We start from the raw sequence: 20,620 nt of genomic DNA on the forward strand, positions 1-20,620 counted from the left end.
ATATTAAAGAATGAGGGGCAGATTTGCAAAGGTGCTTAGGCACTTAAAGATGCAGATATGCCCCTTGTAACACTTACACTAGGCACCTATGTGCATCTTTAGGCACCTGAATACCTTTGTAGATCTGGCCCTTAGCATTCGTTAGTGCATTAAGTGATTCAAAAGTATGAACATTGTGCTATAGGATAAAAGGGGCTACATTTCTGTCTGATGGCAAAATAGCTGCAAAACAAAATCATAGAATCATAGAATATCAGGGTTGGAAGGGACCCCAGAAGGTCATCTAGTCCAACCCCCTGCTCGAAGCAGGACCAATTCCCAGTTAAATCATCCCAGCCAGGGCTTTGTCAAGCCTGACCTTAAAAACCTCTAAGGAAGGAGATTCTACCACCTCCCTAGGTAACGCATTCCAGTGTTTCACCACCCTCTTAGTGAAAAAGTTTTTCCTAATATCCAATCTAAACCTCCCCCACTGCAACTTGAGACCATTACTCCTCGTTCTGTCATCTGCTACCATTGAGAACAGTCTAGAGCCATCCTCTTTGGAACCCCCTTTCAGGTAGTTGAAAGCAGCTATCAAATCCCCCCTCATTCTTCTCTTCTGCAGGCTAAACAATCCCAGCTCCCTCAGCCTCTCCTCATAAGTCATGTGTTCTAGACCCCTAATCATTTTTGTTGCCCTTCGCTGGACTCTCTCCAAATTTATCCACATCCTTCTTGTAGTGTGGGGCCCAAAACTGGACACAGTACTCCAGATGAGGCCTCACCAATGTCGAATAGAGGGGAACGATCACGTCCCTCGATCTGCTCGCTATGCCCCTACTTATACATCCCAAAATGCCATTGGCCTTCTTGGCAACAAGGGCACACTGCTGACTCATATCCAGCTTCTCGTCCACTGTCACCCCTAGGTCCTTTTCTGCAGAACTGCTGCCTAGCCATTCGGTCCCTAGTCTGTAGCTGTGCATTGGGTTCTTCCGTCCTAAGTGCAGGACCCTGCACTTATCCTTATTGAACCTCATCAGATTTCTTTTGGCCCAATCCTCCAATTTGTCTAGGTCCTTCTGTATCCTATCCCTCCCCTCCAGCGTATCTACCACTCCTCCCAGTTTAGTATAAATGGTGTGCAGAAAGCCATATCTAAAGAACACAAGCAAGTACTATTTACTTTATAAACTATATAGTTTGAGAAACGAGCAGCTTGGATATTAGTTTCAAGAGGGTGCAGAATTGTTACTGATGGGTGGTTTTTAAATTAAATTGGTCTACATAAAGACATGTAGAAAACATTAAAGTTAGTAAAGCTTGCCTAGTGAATTTCCAAATAGCAATTCTAAGGCTCTGTTGGATCATATTAAAGAAGTTCTGTATTAAAATCACAAATGAGTTTGATTCCCCATAGTTTAAATTCCAGGGTATTACTAATTAAGAGGTCTCCTGGTTTTTGGTACTGTTTCTCTCCCTCTGTGTGAAACTTGCAAGCTGCTAATTGTGTTAATACATTCTAAGACAGAGTCTGTTCTCAAAAAGAAAAAGGAGTACTTATAGCACCTTAGAGACTAACAAATTTATTTGAGCATAAGCTTTCGTGAGCTACAGCTCGCTTCATCGGATGCATTCAGTGGCCACTTGATGACAGGTAGCAAGTAGACATTCTGCAGTGACCCATTATGGTTTTATATTTAAAAAACGAACAGACTTGAGACATCTATGATGCTCTTGGCATTTACTATAAACTGATAACCTCAGTTTAAGGACTTGATGTTTAAATCCCACGTAATTTAAGGTTTCCACTGAATTTAAGGTCTGCCTGGCATTTGGGCAGGATTTTTGTTCTTGCCTGTTTGGCTTTTTTGTAATTTGACTTACTCATTTTTCATTATTACACTGTACACCTCGGCCAAAATATGGTCTGGTAACTCAATGAGTTACATCTTAGTACTGACTTGTTCAAATGGTTTTGTTAAAAGTTTCAAACACTTAAAAAATCTGCACCTGTTTTCTTAGCAGTACAGTAGGAAGGTGCACATGAGGAAGAACTCCTGTGTACTATGAGTTGTAACCAGTTGTATTATGGCTGATACCAGGAGTCTTAAAATGCACACTTCTGTCTGAAACTAAATGTTTGAGGTTGGTCCCCCTTGTTTTGCAATGGAGATTTACACATCTTCCCCCAACTACTATTGAGTAGGATTTGCTGAATCCTGTGTGAACTAGCTGGAGAGGTACTTTGCAAGGCAAGAACTGATTACTGTGTGATTTCTTTAAAAAGCTACAGCTCTCTGCTCAAAAGGATGGCTATTAAAAGTCACAGAAGAGTCCATGTCTCTCTTTTCATAGCTTTACCCTTGGTGGCATTGCCCTTCTTATAGGGTGACCAGATGTCCTGATTTTATAAGGACAGTCCCGATTTTGGGAGCTTTTTCTTATATAGACACCTATTACCCCCTACTCGCGGTCCCGATTGTTCACACTTGCCCTCTGGTCACCCTACCTTCTTAAGCACATTCTTGATAGGGTTATGAGCATGAGATACTGTTAAGTGAGCTGTAGCTCACGAAAGCTTATGCTCAAATAAATTGGTTAGTCTCTACAGTGCCTCAAGTACTCCTTTTCTTTTTGCGAATACAGACTAACACGGCTGCTCCTCTGAAACCTGTTAAATACAGCGTTAGTTCTGTTTGTTTTGCTTTATCTCTAAATGGTATAAAATCCATATGCCTACTCTGTAACAACGGAAGAGGGGACTATTATACAGCCCAAATGGACGTGGGGGAGACCAGATTTGCTTTAATGTGTTTTTTTTTAACTGCCTGATAATTACTACTTCCCTCAGGGCCTAATAGATCAACGCTTACAGCTTTTTTACATACAATTGCCTCTAAATAAAAATAGCCTTTATTTGCAACCTGTGTCTGAAATGAAATTGGGATTCTTTGTCCTGTCCATCACTGCAGCCTCAGTCTGCAGTGTGGTTAGTGGAGGAGAAATTGCAAAACGTTTCTACAGTTGGGTCTCAGCATTAGTTCAATTCATATAAGGCAAACTGCATACAGCAAGGGGCGAGACCTGCTTCACAAAGCTGAGCTGTTGCTGTTTACTATGTTGTCTGTTGAAAGTGAAAGTAAATCCAACCAAGTGGGGTTGGTTGTGGTGAGAATTTTATGAACCCGTCACCTTTCTAAAAAAAAAGTTAACGGTAGCAGAATGTCTGAAATGAGCTGGGTGCAGCTTTAACTAGCTTCTGTTGAAGTGCACAGTTTTCTTTTAAAATAAAGGTTGAAGTTCTGGGCCTATTATAAGTAATCGTTGTGGGATTGTAAAATTAACTTTGCTATTTACAAACCTATGGACCTCTTACTTTCCAAGTTAAACTTTGAAAAGGATCTGAATGAACAAAGTATCAACAGGGGATTAGTAGGCAAAGGTAGCTAAACTTTGAGATTTAGCCGGTTGGCCTGACACTTTTCTCTCTGGAAAACTGGTGCATGATTTCTCAACCTCTGCTCAAAGCCTAAATACATCCCTGAAATGAAGTGGTCTCGGCCTTCAGAGTAGTGTTCTTGGACAGAGACTGCATTGAGCAAGGCACAATGTCTGTAACGTACAAATAGCTTTTTGTGGAGCAGCCAGCTCCCAGCCGCTGAGAGGCATGCCTGGCTTCTAGGTCAGTGCCTCCTTCCATGATTAGCCCCTCAGACACAAACAGCTGCAGAGGCTATCAGCTGTCTTTCCCCTTCTGCCCTCTATTTTTCTCTACTTTTGATGTTTGTCTCTTTTTTTTTAACTTTTCAAGTCTCAACCTCTGACCAATGAATTTGTTTTTTCTTCCCCAGTTTATCAACAATTGTAAACTTCCCTAAAGTAACAGAGTATGCTGAGCAAAAGTGATGGGTCATACAACAACTTATATACAGCTCCCACAAGGTGTCAAAATGTCATGCATCACATCTATTATTTGCACAGTCTAATGGTTCTTAAGCACCATTCACTGGCTAATGTATTTGGTACATGGTGGTAATTCTGGGGAGAACTCGGTAGGATTTGGGGAGTTTATATAGCACCTTTCAAGCTGAAGGCAGTCAAAGGATGATACAAATTATATCTAAGGATCACTTTCCACTGTAATTCAGCCATGCATAGGATAGCCAATGCTAAGCTAGCACAGTGTAATTTTGTGGGGGTGTTTTGGAGAAGGTTAGCTTAATTTAATGGTCTGTGTACTTGGTGAACATGACAGCAGATAACTCTTTTCAAATCTTTTTGTTTGCCAGCAGAGGTCACTGCTCCAAACATATTTAGGAAAATAGCTAGATTGCAGGCTGATCTGCTTTTTAGTGGTGCTAGGGAAGGACATACTGAAAACTATCATGCCAAGCTTTATTTAAGGCCCCCATGCTGCAATGAGAATTGTGTAGGTGCATTCTTACAGCTGTGTAGAGCCCCATAGACTTCAGTAGGGCTGTTAGGGGCTTATTCCTTCACCCGCTTACTTCCCTGGTCCTTCTCGCATGAACAGAGAGCAACAATACCCGAAGTCCAAAGGTGCAAACAATTCAATGTTTATTGGGGTGAACTTCCAGCAAGCATGATTCCAGTTTCCTTCCTTAGTGTCCCCCTTCCCAGCTCTGACACTACAGAGCCTTACCTATGTCTGTGTTCCCATTCCCACCCCCACCCTTAGCAAAACATGATTCCAATTCCACACCCCCACTCCCTGTTCCCAGACTATATAGTAAAACTTGAGTTCTGCTTAGCTATACCTTAACCAATCATTTTCCTGAAATTTAACTAACCAATCCTAACATGCTGTAACATGATTATTTAACCAATTATATCCCACCACCTTAATTAGTTTACACCCAGCAAAATTAATTATACAGCAGACAGAAACAATCACAGAATGAGACAGAGATTATACAGACAAACAATAGGGAAATCGGGACTACAGTGATAGGTTACCTTGCATAATGTTGTTCTATTTCCCCTTGTTTTTTCCTACCCCCCCCCCCCCACACACACACAGACATTCTTGTTAAACCCTGGATTTGTGCTGGAAATGGCCCACCTTGATTATCATACACATTGTAAAGAGAGTGGTCACTTTAGATAAGCTATTACCAGCAGGAGAGTGGGGTGGGAGGAGGTATTTTTTCATGCTTTGTGTGTGTATAAAAAGATCTTCTACACTTTCCACAGTATGCATCTGATGAAGTGAGCTGTAGCTCACGAAAGCTTATGCTCAAATAAATTGGTTAGTCTCTAAGGTGCCACAAGTACTCCTTTTCTTTTTGCGAATACAGACTAACACGGCTGTTACTCTGAAAGAAATGAGGATTTCACATCCCAGCTATTGATAAGTGAGTTCTTGCCAGACAAGATGCTATCAAACTAAGTTTCCTTTTACATCTTCTAGGCACTTCCCTTTCTCTGGAGGTGATAGGCATTATCAGGACAGGATTGTATTCCTAACAGCCTAATAGCACCTGATTTCAATGTGACTAGTTTGGAATGTTTGAGTAACAGCCGTGTTAGTCTGTATTCTCAAAAAGAAAAGGAGTACTTGTGGCACCTTAGAGATTAACCAATTTATTTGAGCATAAGCTTTCGTGAGCTACAGCTCACTTCATCGGATGCATACTGTGGAAAGTGTAGAAGATTTTTTATATACACACAAAGCATGAAAAAATACCTCCTCCCACCCCACTCTCCTGCTGGTAATAGCTTATCTAAAATGATCACTCTCCTTACAATAAGAAAAGGAGTACTTGTGGCACCTTAGAGACTAACCAATTTATTTGAGCATGAGCTTTCGTGAGCTACAGCTCACTTCATCAGATGCAATCAGCTGTAGCTCACGAAAGCTCATGCTCAAATAAATTGGTTAATCTCTAAGGTGCCACAAGTACTCCTTTTCTTTTTGCGAATACAGACTAACACGGCTGTTCCTCTGTCTCCTTACAATGTGTATGATGATCAAGGTGGTCCATTTCCAGCACAAATCCAGGGTTTAACAAGAACGTTTGGGGGGGGGGTAGGAAAAAACAAGGGGAAATAGGTTACCTTGCATAATGACTTAGCCAGTCTCTATTCAAGCCTAAGTTAATTGTATGCAATTTGCAAATGAATTCCAATTCAACAGTTTCTCGCTGGAGTCTGGATTTGAAGTTTTTTTTGTTGTAATATAGCAACTTCCATGTCTGTAATTGCGTGACCAGAGAGATTTCTGACTGGTTTATGAATGTGTTAATTCTTGACATCTGATTTGTGTCCATTTATTCTTTTACGTAGAGACTGTCCAGTTTGACCAATGTACATGGCAGGGGGGCATTGCTGGCACATGATGGCATATATCACTTTGGTGGATGTGCAGGTGAACGAGCCTCTGATAGTGTGGCTGATGTTATTAGGCCCTGTGATGATGTCCCTGAATAGATATGTGGGCACAGTTGGCAACGGGCTTTGTTGCAAGGATAGGTTCCTGGGTTAGTGGTTCTGTTGTGTGGTATGTGGTTGCTGGTGAGTATTTGCTTCAGGTTGGGGGGCTGTCTGTAGGCAAGGACTGGCCTGTCTCCCAAGATTTGTGAGAGTGTTGGGTCATCCTTCAGGATAGGTTGTAGATCCTTAATAATGCGTTGGAGGGGTTTTAGTTGGGGGCTGAAGGTGACAGCTAGTGGCGTTCTGTTATTGTCTTTGTTAGGCCTGTCCCTCCTCAGGCCTTACGCTACTAGCACTCCCAGCTACCTTCGAGACACCACTGACTTCCTGAGGAAACTACAATCCATCGGTGATCTTCCTGATAACACCATCCTGGCCACTATGGATGTAGAAGCCCTCTACACCAACATTCCACACAAAGATGGACTACAAGCCATCAAGAACACTATCCCCGATAATGTCACAGCTAACCTGGTGGCTGAACTTTGTGACTTTGTCCTTACCCATAACTATTTTACATTTGGGGACAATGTATACCTTCAGATCAGCGGCACTGCTCTGGGTACCCGCATGGCCCCACAGTATGCCAACATTTTTATGGCTTACTTAGAACAACGCTTCCTCAGCTCTCGTCCCCTAATGCCCCTACTCTACTTGCGCTATACTGATGACATCTTCATCATCTGGACCCATGGAAAAGAAGCCCTTGAGGAATTCCGCCTTGATTTCAACAATTTCCATCCCACCCTCAACCTCAGCCTGGTCCAGTCCACACAAGAGATCCACTTCCTGGACACTACAGTGCTAATAAACGATGGTCACATAAACACCACCTTATACCGGAAACCAACTGACCGCTATGCCTACCTACATGCCTCCAGCTTTCACCCTGACCACACCACACGATCCATCGTCTACAGCCAAGCTCTGCAATACAACTGCATTTGCTCCAACCCCTCAGACAGAGACAAACACCTACAAGATCTCTATCAAGCATTCTTACAACTACAATACCCACTTGCTGAAATGAAGAAACAGATTGATAGAGCCAGAAGAGTTCCCAGAAGTCACCTACTACAGGACTGGCCTAACAAAGAAAACAACAGAACGCCATTAGCTGTCACCTTCAGCCCCCAACTAAAACCCTTCCAACGCATTATTAAGGATCTACAACCTATCCTGAAGGATGACCCAACACTCTCACAAATCTTGGGAGACAGGCCAGTCCTTGCCTACAGACAGCCCCCCAACCTGAAGCAAATACTCACCAGCAACCACATACCACACAACAGAACCACTAACCCAGGAACCTATCCTTGCAACAAAGCCCGTTGCCAACTGTGCCCACATATCTATTCAGGGCACACCATCATAGGGCCTAATCACATCAGCCACACTATCAGAGGCTCGTTCACCTGCACATCTACCAATGTGATATATGCCATCATGTGCCAGCAATGCCCCTCTGCCATGTACATTGGTCAAACTGGACAGTCTGTACGTAAAAGAATAAATGGACACAAATCAGATGTCAAGAATTAACACATTCATAAACCAGTCGGAGAACACTTCAATCTCTCTGATCACGCTATTACAGACATGGAAGTTGCTATATTACAACAAAAAAAACTTCAAATCCAGACTCCAGCGAGAAACTGTTGAATTGGAATTCATTTGCAAATTGGATACAATTAACTTAGCCACTCCCAGTCTCTATTCAAGCCTAAGTCATTATGCAAGGTAACCTATTTCCCCTTGTTTTTTCCTACCCCCCCCCCCCCCCAGACGTTCTTGTTAAACCCTGGCTTTGTGCTGGAAATGGCCCACCTTGATTATCATACACATTGTAAGGAGAGTGATCACTTTAGATAAGCTATTACCAGCAGGAGAGTGGGAGGAGGTATTTTTTCATGCTTTGTGTGTATATAAAAAATCTTCTACACTTTCCACAGTATGCATCCGATGAAGTGAGCTGTAGCTCACGAAAGCTTATGCTCAAATAAATAGGTTAGTCTCTAAGGTGCCACAAGTACTCCTTTTCTTTTTAAGGTGCCACTAGTACTCCTTTAGTTTGGAATGTGAGGAAGTGACCATTTGCTTCCCAGTTTATGGGTGCTTCTGCTGCTAAGCCAAAGGCCTTAGCCTAAGAACAGGGCCTCAGACTGTCACAGTGAGAGAAGGCCCTTACACCGGCAGGCAGTGATTTTGATTCTTTCTTTTATACCTCTGTAACTAGCGAAGTGATCAGAATACACCTAAATTAGAGTACAAGTCTTTACAGACAGGCCTGAATATCTATATCCTAACAAGGGCTCGGAATAGGTGCAGGAGCATGCATACAAGAAATTATAGACCAGTGAGTCTAACTTGGTTCTAGAGGAACAGCCGTGTTAGTCTGTATTCGCAAAAAGAAAAGGAGTACTTGTGGCACCTTAGAGACTAACCAATTTATTTGAGCATGAGCTTTCGTGAGCTACAGCTCAGCTCACGAAAGCTCATGCTCAAATAAATTGGTTAGTCTCTAAGGTGCCACAAGTACTCCTTTTCTTTTAACTTGGTTCTGTGTCTTTCCAGGTATCAAATTATTAAACCATCAGTTTGTAAGAACCTAAAGAAAAATAGGCTTATAGGAAATAGCCAGCATGGTTTTGTCAAAAGTCAATCATGCCAAGCCAGCCTAACTTCCTATATGACAGGATTATTGGCTGGATAGATCACATTTACAGCTTCCTCCCCATCTGTCTTGATTTTAGTAAGGCTTTTGACATAGTCCCATGTGACATTCTCATAGGCAAACTAGGGATAGGTTGTCTAGATGAAATTACTATAAAATGCCTGCACAACTGGTTGAAAAACTGTACTCAAAGAGTAGTTATCAATGGCTTGCTGTCAAACTGGGGGGATGTTTTTGAAGTGGGCCCATAGGGGCATGTCCTGGGTCTGATACTATTTTAATATTAATTACTTGGACACTGGAATAGCGAGTACACTTATAAAATGTGCAGATGACGCCAAGTTGTGAGATTTTGCTAACCCTTTGGAGGACAGGATTAGTGTTCAGTGACCTTGACAGACTGGAGAATTGGTCTGAATTAAATAAGGTAAAATTCAATAAAGACAAGTGCAATGTACTTCACTTAGGAAGGAAAAAATCACTGTCCGAGAAATGGTCCTAACCTCTCTCCGCTGGTGGTTGGATCCCAGGACAGTTTGCGAAGGGGTCCCATTTCATGGCCTCGACCATCCTTGTCCCTGGTCACAGATGCTTCATCCCTAGGATGGGGCGCCCACCTCAAGGACCTCCAAACACAGGGTGCAGTTGAGCTATCTCTACACATCAATGTGTACGAGAACTGATGGCGGTGCGCCTGGCGTCTACATGGATGTTGTGTGGCGGTCCTCACAGACAACACCACGGCCATGTTCTACATCAACAAGCAAGGGGGAGCCCGGTTGTCCCCCCTCTGTTGGGAAGCCATTCATCTGTGGCAGTTCTATATATTCCTCTATCCCTCTGGTGGTGTCCTTTCTCCCAGGGATCCAGAACACACTGGCAGATGGCCTCAGCAGGTCCTTCTAGTCTCACGAGTGTTCAATTCGTCTGGATGTCATCCACTCCATCATCTGAGGTGGGGGTTTCCCCAGGTCGACCTGTTCGCCTCATTCAGCAATCAGAAGTGCCAGATGTTTTGTTCTCTCCAGGGAAGTTCCCCAGGTTTGCTGTCAGACGCCTTCCTGATCCTGTGGAAGGACCAGCTGTTCTACGCCTTCCCTCTGTTCCCACTAGTCCACAAGGTCCTGCTCAAGTTACGTAGGGACAGCGTGTGTCTGATTCTAGTCTCCCCAGCGTGGCCCAGGCAACACTGGTACACCACGCTGCTGAAGTTATCGGTAGATGCTCCGATCCCACTCCCGCTTTGGCCGGACCTGATCTCACAAGACCACGGCCGCCTCTGTCACCCCAACCTCTGCTAGGCAGAGACGGGCGCCACCTAACGAAGAGAGGGAAGAGCATCTTCGCAAGCAGGCTGGCTAACCTAGTGAGGAGGGCTTTAAACTAGGTTCACCGGGGGAAGAAGACCAAAGCTCTGAGGTAAGTGGGGAAGTGGGATACTGGGAGGAAGCACGAGCAGGAGCGCGCGAGAGGGCAGGGGTCCTGCCTCATACTGAGAAAGAGGGACGATCAGCGAGTTATCTCAAATGCCTATACACGAATGCAAGAAGCCTGGGAAACAAGCAGGGAGAACTGGAAGTCCTGGCACAGTCAAGGAATTATGATGTGATTGGAATAACAGAGACTTGGTGGGATAACTCAAATGACTGGAGTACTGTCATGGATGGATATAAACTGTTCAGGAAGGACAGGCAGGGCAGAAAAGGCGGGGGAGTTGCACTGTATGTAAGGGAACAGTATGACTGCTCAGAGCTCAAGTATGAAACTGCAGAAAAATCTGAGTGTCTCTGGATTAAGTTTAGAAGTGTGAGCAACAAGGGTGATGTCGTGGTGGAAGTCTGCTATAGACCACCGGACCAGGGGGATGAGGTGGATGAGGCTTTCTTCTGGCAACTCATGGAAGTTACTAGATCGTAGGCCTTGGTTCTCATGGGTGACTTTAATTTTCCTGATATCTGCTGGGAGAGCAATACAGCGGTGCACAGACAGTCCAGGAAGTTTTTGGAAAGTTTAGGGGACAATTTCCTGGTGCAAGTGCTGGAAGAACCAACTAGGGGCAGAGCTCTTCTTGACCTGCTGCTCACAAACTGGGAAGAATTAGTAGGGGAAGCAAAAGTGGATGGGAACCTGGGAGGCAGTGACCATGAGATGGTTGAGTTCAGGATCCTGACACAGGGAAGAAAGGAGAGCAGCAGAATACGGACCCTGGACTTCAGAAAAGCAGACTTTGACTCCCCCAGGGAACTGATGGGCAGGATCCCCTGGGAGAATAACATGATGGGGAAAGGAGTCCAGGAGAGCTTGCTGTATTTTAAAGAATCCTTATTGAGGTTACAGAGGCAAACCATCCTGATGTGTTGAAAGAATAGTAAATATGGCAGGTGACCAGCTTGGCTTAACAGTGAAATCCTTGCTGATCTTGAACACAAATAAGAAGCTTACAAGAAGTGGAAGATTGGACAAATGACCAGGGATGACAATAAAAATATTGCTCGGGCATGCAGGAGTGATATCAGGAAGGCCAAATCACACCTGGAGTTGCAGCTAGCAAGAGATGTTAAGAGTAACAAGAAGGGTTTCTTCAGGTATGTTAGCAACAAGAAGAAAGTCAAGGAAAGTGTGGGCCCCTTACTGAATGAGGGAGGCAACCTAGTGACAGAGGATATGGAAAAAGCTAATGTACTCAGTGCTTTTTTTGCCTCTGTCTTCACGAACAAGGTCAGCTCCCAGACTGTTGCACTGGACAGCACAGCATGGGGAGGAGGTGACCAGCCCTCTGTGGAGAAAGAAGTGGTTCGGGACTATTTAGAAAAGCTGGACGAGCTCAAGTCCATGGGGCTGGATGCGCTGCATCCGAGAGTGCTAAAGGAGTTGGCGGATGTGATTGCAGAGCCATTGGCCATTATCTTTGAAAACTCATGGCGATCGGGGGAGGTCCCGGACGACTGAAAAAAGGCTAATGTAGTGCCCATCTTTAAAAAAGGGAAGAAGGAGGATCCTGGGAACTACAGGCCAGTCAGCCTCACCTCAGTCCCTGGAAAAATCATGGAGCAGGTCCTCAAAGAATCAATTCTGAAGCACTTAGAGGAGAGGAAAGTGATCAGGAACAGTCAGCATGGATTCACCAAGGGTAAGTCATGCCTGACTAATCTAATTGCCTTCTATGACGAGATAACTGGCTCTGTGGATGAGGGGAAAGCGGGGGACGTGTTGTTGCTTGACTTTAGCCAAGCTTTTGACACAGTCTCCCACAGTATTCTTGCCAGCAAGTTAAAGAAGTATGGGCTGGATGAATGGACTATAAGGTGGATAGAAAGTTGGCTGGATTGTCGGGCTCAACGGGTAGTGATCAATGGCTCCATGTCTAGTTGGCAGCCGGTATCAAGTGGAGTGCCCCAAGGGTCGGTCCTGGGGCTGGTTTTGTTCAATATCTTCATAAATGATCTGGAGGATGGTGTGGATTGCACCCTCAGAAGTTTGCAGATGACACTAAACTGGGAGGAGAGGTAGATACGCTGGAGGGTAGGGATAGGATTCAGAGGGACCTAGACAAATTAGAGGATTGGGCCAAAGGAAATCTGATGAGGTTCAACAAGGACAAGTGCAGAGTCCTGCACTTAGGATGGAAGAATCCCATGCACCGCTACAGACTAGGAACCGAATGGCTCGGCAGCAGTTCTGCAGAAAAGGACCTAGGGGTTACAGTGGACGAGAAGCTGGATATGAGTCAACAGTGTGCCCTTGTTGCCAAGAAGGCCAATGGCATTTTGGGATGTATAAGTAGGGGCATTGCCAGCAGATCTAGGGATGTGTTCCCCTCTATTCGACATTGGTGAGGCCTCATCTGGAGTACTGTGTCCAGTTTTGGGCCCCACATTACAAGAAGGATGTGGAAAAATTGGAAAGAGTCCAGTGGAGGGCAACAAAAATGATTAAGGTACTGAACACATGACTTATGAGGAGAGGCTGAGGGAACTGGGATTGTTTAGTTTGCGGAAGAGAAGAATGAGGGGGGATTTGATAGCTGCTTTCAACTACCTGAAAGGGGGTTCCAAAGAGGATGGCTCTAGACTGTTCTCAGTGGTAGCTGATGACAGAACAAGGAGTAATGGTCTCAAGTTGCAGTGCGGGAGGTTTAGGTTGGATATTAGGAAAAACGTTTTCACTAGGAGGGTGGTGAAACACTGGAATCCGTTACCTAGGGAGGTGGTGGAATCTCCTTCCTTAGATATTTTTAAGGTCAGGTTTGGCAAAGCCCTGGCTGGGATGATTTAGTTGGGGATTGGTCCTGCTTTGAGCAGGGGGTTGGACTAGATGACCTCCTGAGGTTCCTTCCAACCCTGATATTCTATGATTCTATGAAATACACAATGAGGAATAACTGTTAGGCAGTAGGAAGTACTGCTAAGAGGATCTCATGCCATGAGTGGATCACAAATTGAATACCAGCCAACAAAGTGGTGCAGTTGCAAAAAATGCTAATGTTTTTGGTGGTATTAGCAGGAGTGTTGTGTGTAAGACACAGGAGGAAATTCTCCTGCTTTCATGAGCACTTCTGAAGCCTCAGTTGGTGTGTCCGTTTCTGAGCATCACACTTTAAGAAAGATATGGACAAGCTGGAGAAAATCCAGAAGAAAGTAATAAAAATAAGTTTAGAAAATCTGACCTATATTTAGTCTTGGGAAAAGACGATTGAGGGGGAACATAAGTCTTCATAGACGTTAAGGACTGTTTATAAAGAGGACTGTGATCACTTGTTCTCTATGTCCATTGATGGTAGGATAAGAAGTAATCAGCTTTATATGCCACAAAGGAGGTTTAGGTTCGATATAAGGAAAATTTTTCTAACAGGATAATGAAGTACTGGAATAGGTTTTTAAGGAAGGTTGTCATTTTAAGAACAGCTTGGACAGATACCTGTCAGGGATGGTCTAGGTTTACTTTGTCCTGCCTCAGCATAGTGAGCTGGACTAGATGACCTCATGAGGTCCCTTCCAACCCTTCGTTTCTGTGATTCTAGGATCTCGTTGCAGGATTGGGACCTGAGTCCATATCTTTACATGCACATAAGTGAACAAACTTGAACCCTTTTTGCCACACCACCTTTATATTAACAAGGTTGTTCTAGGAAGATCTGGCAGTGCTGCCTATGGTTAAGGTTACCTAACGCTTTTCCCAGTATAGGACCCCATTTTCAGTTGGTTGTAACTTTGCCATACTAGAAGTTTGGGTTGAAGAGACCAGGTGGGTGAGGTAATACCCTTTATTGGACCAACTTTTGTTGGTGACCGAGACAAGCTTTTGAGCTTATACAGAGCTCTTCAGGTCTGGGAAATGTACTCAGTGTGTCTCTGGGAAATACCAGGTGGAACAGATTTAGCATAAGTAGTTAACACATTTCAAGGGACCATTCAAAATGAAGAGGCTCGTTAACAGCCCTCCAGTCATAGGGCGGAAAGGAAGTGGGGAAGAAGTAGTTGTGGGGGTAGTGAGTTACAGATTAGACACATGGATTTATGTCTTATTACAATACTCAGTCCATGATTTTTAGTGTCTAGCAAAGTTATGAAAAGTTCCCAGACTTGTCTTTTGTGCAGACTGTTGTGCAGGTTTTCTTTAAGGGCCCTGACTGATAGGTCAGCTATAGAGTGATTGAAGGTCATAGGGTAAAAATTGGGTAACCGGAAGGGGACACCAAGCAGAAAGCCCCCAGCAACGTCCACTACTCCTTAAAGACGTTTAGGGAGTCAGTGGACGCAGTCCGAGGGCAATCTGCTCAGAGGTATGATTGGACAAGGGAACAGAAATGGGCCCCACAGTTGCAGAACATCTGTCCAACATCCTCCTCCTGATATGATGGGTGGCCATCTTGGCCAGTGCTAGGAGGAGGTTGATGGGGAGGTCCCATGATGTGATGGACCAATGGATGGGGTGTGCCCGGATCAGGAGGTGCAGGGAAAAGTGCAGCCGGAACCTCAGTCAGAGGTTCTGAAGGAGCCGGAAGAAGAGCTGCAACCTGACACGCTCTACATAGATGTGTGCCAGGGTCTCCCTCTTGCCGCAAAAGGGGCAGGTGTTGGGAGTTTGGGAACCCCGCTGGGTACATGCCCATGCTTGCAGTTCCATGAAGGAGCTGCCAACTAATGTCCCCAGTGGGCCATGGAACCTGGGTGCATTAGAAGGTGTGGAGTGAATGAGGTTGGGAACTGAAGAAAGAGAAAAGGTGGACTTGTGGTTCAGGCAGATGAATGGTACCCTGGAGAACTGGATTCTATTCCTGTCTCTGCTGCAGAGTTTCTGTGTGATGCTGGGCAGCTCCCATAAACCAAACTTTTCACAGGTGGCCACTGTGTGTGCCTTCCAATTTAAAAGCTGGTGTCTGATCTGCAGAAGTGCTGAGTGCTCACAGCTGCACCCGAAGTCAGCGGGGGCTGTGCTTTGAACATATTAAGTGCTGTACAGTACTAAGGCTATGTCTACACTTACAATGGCATACCTATGCTGTTGTAAGACATGCAGCGTAGCCACTCTGTCACCAGGAGAGAGCTCTTCTGATGACAAAATAAAACCAACCCCAACAAGGGACAGTAGCTTTGTCAGCGGGAGAGCGTCTCCCGCCCATGAAGCACCGTTCACACTGGTGCTTTTCGTTGTTAGAACTTCTGTCATCTGGGTGTGTGTGTGTGTGTGTGTTCACATCCCTGAGCGACAAGTTTTAACAAAAGTGCAGTATAGACATAGCCTTAGTATGCTGAAAACTCAGGTGCAATGTCTCAAGTTTTGCCCCTTAAACTTAGGGGACACCTTTGACAATTTTTGCTTTAATCTCTGTGCCTCAGGTCCCCATCTGTAAAATGGGGATACTGCTACCCCTCACCTCACAGGGGGTATTGTGAAGATAGATTAACTCACATACGTGAAGCACTCTGATGGTATGGTGATGAGCGCCACAGAAATGCCCAGGAGGGGATTAACAATTCTGCATTTCCTGCATGCCATCCACACCCTGCACTGAATATTCTCAGTGTGTGGCCCTCATGCCAATGAGGAGAAAACAAAATATTAGAGTCACCCATTCGGTGAGCATCATTCATCCTGTGCACTGCATGAGGCAGACGTCCTGTGGAAAAATATGCTATTATTTAATTATAATGCATACACACAGGGGGTTGAATTAATGCAACCTTAATTCTAGCATTTCCTAACTTTTGAGGGTTTAACTATTTGCAGCTTCAATTTTCTTTTAAAGTAGGTAGTTGGTTTTGTTTTGCTTTTTTGTATGCATGATGGATCTACTGTGTGAGATGAATCTATAACTGCTTCCGAAATAACTAACATAGTTTTTGCATCCAAAGTACAGTAACCCTAAGTGAGTGTGTTAGGTAGAATAGTCCTATTTATCTGGAATCCTGTACAGTTATCTGCCAAATTTCCCATAAAAAGGACCGAAGGAATCGTACTGAGCCTTTGATCTTGGGAACCTGGCCACCTATTATGTTTTTGGTATCTAAAGTGGATTGGAGATTTTTCTTTTGTTTTTCCAAGTCCAGGATATACTGGCTACTAGTTCCATTTGAAAAGAGATTTGTTTTTTTGTAAGATAAAAATCACACTGATCTGGGGGACTTCTTTCTTTCTTTATTAAACAAATCTGTAAATTATGAAGGAACGGCTGAGCACACCACTAGTTAATGGGTGGTCAGTTTGACCTTGCTGTCTTAATTTAGGAGGTCATTTGAAAACCATTATAAGAAAGGACTCATGGTTTTTGTGCTGCCTTAAAGGGACATTATCAGTCTTTAAAAATGAACCCATCTCCTCAGATATCCCCTTTGGTTAAGAATTTGTCTGGCTTTGTTTTTTGTACTATTTGTGTTTCAGTAAATTTAAAATAAAAACAAGCCTGGATTTGTGCATGACATTGTAAATTAATTTGTGTGTGTGAATTAATAGCACATTTGAAAACTGGGTTATTTATAACAGGGGTTTTCATCTCTCCTGCAAGGAATGTTTTATATTTTAAATAGAATCCTGATGGTAACATCTATCCACTGTAACAACTGTTAAAGCAGGGGGCGTTCTACGGCGTTTCAATCTCAAGCATATCCCTTTTAAAAATTCCAAAACCAACCCGCCGTTTTTCCTTACAGAAGCAAAAGCAGAGCTTTCAGTATGGAAACCAGTGAATAAATCATATCTGTGTGTTCGCTCTTCAGAGTCTATTTTAAAGGTGACTGTTTGTTTTAGTTCTTCTCCTCCAGAGAAAACCTACACAGTGAAACGGAGACCTCAGAGCATGGCTCGCATCTAAATAGAGTATCTTGTGGAGATCCCCTGTTCTGTTTGCCTCAGACAACATCCCTGTGGCTACCATAGCAGTTGATTACTAGTGAAGGTGGTAATATAAGGAGAGTATTTTGGAGACAGTATTTTATCTGTTGATTCCAGTGGACTCCTGTGGATTTCAGGGATCAGATCCTAATAGGGCTGTCCATTGTGGGGTGGAGGGGAAAAATTAATTGCATAATCCCCTTTTCATCTTCATTTAATGTCCTTCCTCATCTATTTTTGTTGTTCCCTGTTCCTCTGCCCCCTTTCTGGTTCTTTCCCCTGCAGATGCTTCCTTGTTCCCTTCTCACATACTCTGATCTCAAGGAGCAGCTCCTGTTCCCCCCTAGAACAGCAGCTTGTATCAGAGACTGCTGTATTCCATCCTCCATTTTTACAGCTGCCCGTACAGGTGTTGAGGCTCTTCATTGCAAAGAAGAACCTGGATGCCTGTAGAACAGCGTTCTCAAACTGGGGGTCGGGACCCCTCAGGGGGTCACGAGGTTATTACATGGTGGGTTGTGAGCTGTCAGCCTCCACCCCAAACCTTGCTTTGCCTCCAGCATTTATAATGGTGTTAAATATATTAAAAAGTGCTTTTCATTTATAAGGGAGGTTCGCACACAGAGGCTTGGTATGTGAAGGGGCACCAGTACAAAAGTCTGAGAATCACTGCTGTAGAAGCACCTGGAACCAGCATCCTGGCATTGACCAGTTAGCCACAGAACAGTAACAGAACAGTTGCAGTAACCAAACTTGTTCGAACATCAATCTTTCTTCCCACCCCCATGAACGTTTTTTGTGTTGGGATCTGTGCTTTTCTATGGCCCTGGTCTACAGTGAAAGCATGATCAGCTAGCTGCACGCATATCACGGTTATTGCTAGCATAGCTTCCCTGGTCAATGGGGTCAGGGATTTGTTTTTGGTCTCAGAACCAAGTTACATCACTGCCATGTTAAGATTATGCAGACTTCTGAAATGCATCATAATGAGAGGATTTAATTGTTTGGTCTCGATCTAATCTGAATAGGAGCAGGGTTACTCACAATCTAGCCCTAAGGGAGAAGAGAGACAGCCCTGAGCAAGGGGTCGTGCCTTTATTGCACCAACCCAGAAACAGATGCAGCAGGCTTTCTGGCAAACACCCCTCTGCATCACTCTTCCCTCTCTCTTTCCTTGTTGCTGCTGAGAGGTGCTAGTTTACTATTATAATAGCCAGTTACTACCTACCAGTAGCTGAACGCCTGTGCTGTGACACCAATGCTCAGGTGATGGGTCACTTGATCCATCTCCCTAATACAATCAATGAAACTGTTACATGCAAATTACCTGCAGAGTAAGGGCAGTGATTGGTTTAATTACCTCTGATCACAGTGGTCGAGGGTTCTTGGCATGACGTAGATACATGCCTTACTGTAGCAGCGTTCCAGATGGGTGTGATTTGTAAAGTCCAAATGGCTGAGAACTTAAAAATTGGACAGTAACAGACCACAAAACCCAGTGCTGATTCAACCGGGTGATATTCTAACAAAAAGAGCTCTCACCCATGCTAGCAGCGGCTTCCAGCGTGTCACAGTGACGTTTTAGGCTTCAGAGTGAGTCACAGACTGACAATCCTGCGAATTTATTAGAGAAGGTCCAAGCTGGGTCAGCTACTCTGCCACTGAGTAGGGGAGGCAAGGTTCTGTTCATTCCCCATCCCCATCCTCCCCCTTGGCCTCGGAAGGGAATAAGCAGACAAACAGCCCTACTCCTATGTGCCTGCACCTAAGAACCAGGTCACCCACACAGAGAGGTTTTTACCCCTTTCTGTGGCCACTTAGTCCAAATCACATTCTCGCTCCTACCAACTTAACTAAAGAGTTTTGGAAAGTAAAACTCAAATTCTATGCCAGACAGGGCCACACAGAACTTTACTGGGGGTTGGGGCAAACTCTGAAACTGAGTACCCCCCTCCATCCAGAAATATTACCACTGAGGTGAGGTCCCGGGAGGCAAATAGAGCAAGCCTGCCCTGTAGTCACATCACAGTGGGAGCTCCTATCCAGGGGGCTGAGCCTGCCTACTATGGGGTCACAGCACCACTCAGAGTTGGTCCAGCCACCCCTCCATCATGAGGAAATCTGAGCACGTGGCATTGCAACCTGCCGTGCAGCGTTGTAGCACCACTCAGGTTTGTGCTAGGTTGCAGCACCAGTCAGTTTGGGAGCTCTCTCAAACAAGGGGCCTGGATAGTACCCTACCCCTTCCCCCCGACTTCTAGGCAGTTCTGACTACAGGCCAGCATTGCCTGTACTCTCAGGGAAAGGATGTCCTTCCCTTCTCTGCCACTCCAGGGATAATAATGGTGACTCCATCAGAGGTGGAGAGGAGGCAAAGAGGACAGGCCTGAGCCTGCCACCTTCATAAACGAGTAGCCAGTCACACTGAACTCAGCCCTTAGCGTCCAGACATGTGAACCCAAATGGCTGGTGGAAAAATCATCACTGAAATAACGGAGAGTGACAAGTGAGAGGGCCCAATGATTATCTTTCTTGAGGTGTATGAGGATGGGATTTGATGATCCAGATCAGGGACAGAGTGGCAGTGTTGGGGTGAGAAAGCATTCACAACACCAGCCTTGCATCCAGCAAAGACATGGTGAACTAGTGCAGGAAAGAGTCTTACCAGTAGTAAATGCACTTGCTGCCCTTGCACTCCAGACCTGAATTATATTGTAATGTGCTTTTTGAAGCAGCCACTGGAGGATACTTGCACACTGTCTATGACATGCAGGTGAACTGGAGTTCTCTGCACAGGCCCTGATTACTTTATGGAGTGTGGTGAGAGCAGGTGTGAACAGGCCTTTGTCATGGCAGCCATTGGTGTTTGCACTTTGGGTCTGACTCTCCTCTCAGTCATGCTGGCCTCAGTGAAATTACTCTTGATTTACACCAGTGAGAGATCAGAATCAGGCCCAGCATCTGCAGGTTAGAGATCCCATCCTTATCCTTAAGGTGTCAGGCATTTCCTGCAGTGGCCCCTCGGTATGGGACTGGCTTTCCCCTTGAATCCAGCCAAGTCCATATCACACCTCTCTGGTAGAAAGAAGGGTCCTTTTAGACTGACATGTTGGCCCTATATTTATTACTTCTCTCCCCCGCCCCCCTTTTTGCACTACATTTCCTCAGTTACTTTCA

This window comes from Caretta caretta, chromosome 8 (genome assembly GCF_965140235.1).
Source record: "Caretta caretta isolate rCarCar2 chromosome 8, rCarCar1.hap1, whole genome shotgun sequence".
NCBI classification, from domain to species: Eukaryota; Metazoa; Chordata; order Testudines; family Cheloniidae; genus Caretta; species Caretta caretta.